The sequence below is a fragment of the Grampus griseus genome (assembly GCF_964374135.1).
Source record: "Grampus griseus genome assembly, chromosome: 5".
In the NCBI taxonomy this organism is placed as follows: Eukaryota; Metazoa; Chordata; class Mammalia; order Artiodactyla; family Delphinidae; genus Grampus; species Grampus griseus.
Genome location: NC_138998.1, coordinates 77,569,985 through 77,572,621, shown reverse-complemented (window position 1 = coordinate 77,572,621; position 2,637 = coordinate 77,569,985).

Below are 2,637 nucleotides of genomic sequence, written 5' to 3'. Positions count from 1 at the left end.
AGCTGGAAGTATCTTTAAAGATCTGCTAGTCTCACAGCCTAACTCTATAGGAAAGGTTTGAATAGGAGAAACAACTTGTCCAATTCTTCAAGAACCCTGATAAAGAACTCTCATTCATTTCTGGTGGGAATGTAAAATGGTACAGTCACTTCGGCAGTTTGTCAGTATCAGTTTCCTGCAAAACTAAACATACTTTTACCACATGATACAGCAATCATACTCCTTGGTAGTTACCAAAAGGAGTTGAAAACTTATGCCTACACAGAAACCTGCATATGGATGTTTATAGCAGCTTAATTCATAATGGCCATAACCTGGAAGCAACCAAGGGAGGGATGAATAGACAGAGGACAGAGGATTTTTAGGACAGTGAAACTACTCTGTAGGACACTGTAAGGGTAGATACATGTTATTATATTTGTCCAAACCCACAGAATGTACAATGCCAAGAGTGAACCCTAATGTAAACTATGGGTTTTTGGTGACACTCGTGTGTCAATGTAGGTTCCTCTGTTGTAAAAAATATACCACTCTGGTGGGGGATATTGATAATGGGGGAGGCCATGCATGACTGAAGGCAGAGGGTATTTGGGAAATCTCTGTACCTTGCCCTCAATTTTGCCATGAACCTAAAACTGCTCTAAAAAAATAAAGTCTATTTAAAAAAAAAAAAAAAAAAGAAAAGAAAGGGACTTCTCTGGTGATGCAGTGGTTAAGAATCCACCTCCCAATGCAGGGAACTAGATCCCACAGGCATGCTGCAGCTAAGAATTCACGTGCCACAACTAAGGATCCCGTGAGCCACATCTGAGGAGCCTGCCGGCTGCAACTAAGGAGCCTGCCTGCCGCAACTAAGACCTGGCACAACCAAAATAAATAAATAAGATTTTAAAAAGTTAAAATTAAAAGAAAAAAAGAAAGAAACCCTGCTAATTTGAGGATCAGTATTCTAGGTTTTGATTAAGTCCTACTGCTCTGATTGTCCGTGTCACCTGTTTGTGATTAGAAATGAGACTGTCAGGACAATTGAGACAACTGCCAGCCAACCTCCTTACCCTGTATAAAAAGAAGACTTGAAAAGCCATTTTGTCACCAGCAAAGACCACTGGGATCCTGGGAAAAATAAGATGGAATCTAGGTGATAATTTAAGGTCTAAACCTCTTCTCTTGTGCTTAGTCTAGTTTCACTTGCCCATAGGGGCCTGTGTGCAGAGGCCTTGCACCTAACACATCGGATTAGAGTTCCTGGGGCAAAACAGCTGTGCCTGACACCTCAATTCAAGATGACCATGTGCTGTGTGAAGAGATGCTGTGGCCTGAAGTGCCGTGAACAGCACAACTGCGCATGACCCTCAAGAACTCCACTGCCCCTCCCTCCGCAGATGAGAACCCTATAAAGCAGCCCCTCCGGTTGCCTGTCCCAGAGAGAGCATGTGCTCTAGGGCTCGAGCTCACATCTCCATTCTTTGATCAAAGAGTAAAGCTTTCCTTTGCTTCTGAACTGAACTTGGTCTTGTTCTATTAGCTCCAACGACACTGGCAGAAGGACTTTTGTTGGGGACCAACCCGGGAAGGTTGGTAACAATTTTAATAAGGATGTATTTGGAGAGAACCTAGGCAGACGTTTGGAGCATTTTCTGTGTAAAGCAAGTATTAGTAGATTTATCTCTTCTTGGGGCTGTGAGAGTGAAAATGTTTGATTCAAAACCAATATTTCCCATGTTATTCTTGCTGAATTTCCACAAGAATGTATCCATGGCAGGCAGTAGTTGTTGCCCACCAATACTCACTCTCCTTTTTCTTCTAATAGAACACTGATTTGTTCAGGAGGGTGGTGGAAGTCCCTTTATCTCAGGGAGGGTGGGCATGACCCCACACCTAGGGAATGAACCTGGGATTGGTCTAAGGGTGGACATGTGACCCAGTTCTGCACATGAGACGTAAGAGAAAACTACTGGGGAGGGCTTCCTTCCCTCAGTAAAAGACATTTCCCAAGGAGAAATGTTTCTGTTCCTTCACCCTTTTGCTTTCCTCCCTTCCCCTGACCTAGAACATGGAAGTGAGATGAAGATAAGACAATATCCAAGAATAGCAGAGCAGAAAACCAGAATGAACTTGGTTCCAGGATAACTTCGTGTTATCATTGTCCTTGTCCTGACCTGCCAACCTCAGACTTCTTTTTTGAAATAAAGTCCTAGTTGTTAAGCTAATGTTAGATTTTTCAGTTACAGTTGACTGCACTCAATTGATACCATGTCCTTTTATTAAGAGAAGCGGTATTGTAAAATATACCTGTCCTTTAGATTTTAATTTTATTTATAAAATAAGGGCAGTAAATGCTCATTAGTGAGTGAAACTGCCCCATTTGTTAAATTTCTATTCCAGGAACTGTATAGAATTGCATACACTTGTTTTTTTTATGAGGTATCACTGTTAATAGTACTGTAGTGAGTTGTGTCAAAGCTTCTGATATAATTTTAGATTTAAAAAACCTAGAGTAGGCTAATTAGAGTCCAAAGGTCCACATGATTAGGCAAGATTCCTCAGGAAAAGCTCTGTAGTTAGTCATAGGTGAACTACTTATATCAAAGCCATTTTAGATTCTGTCTTAACTTTCACTTTAATTGAGCTATTAAT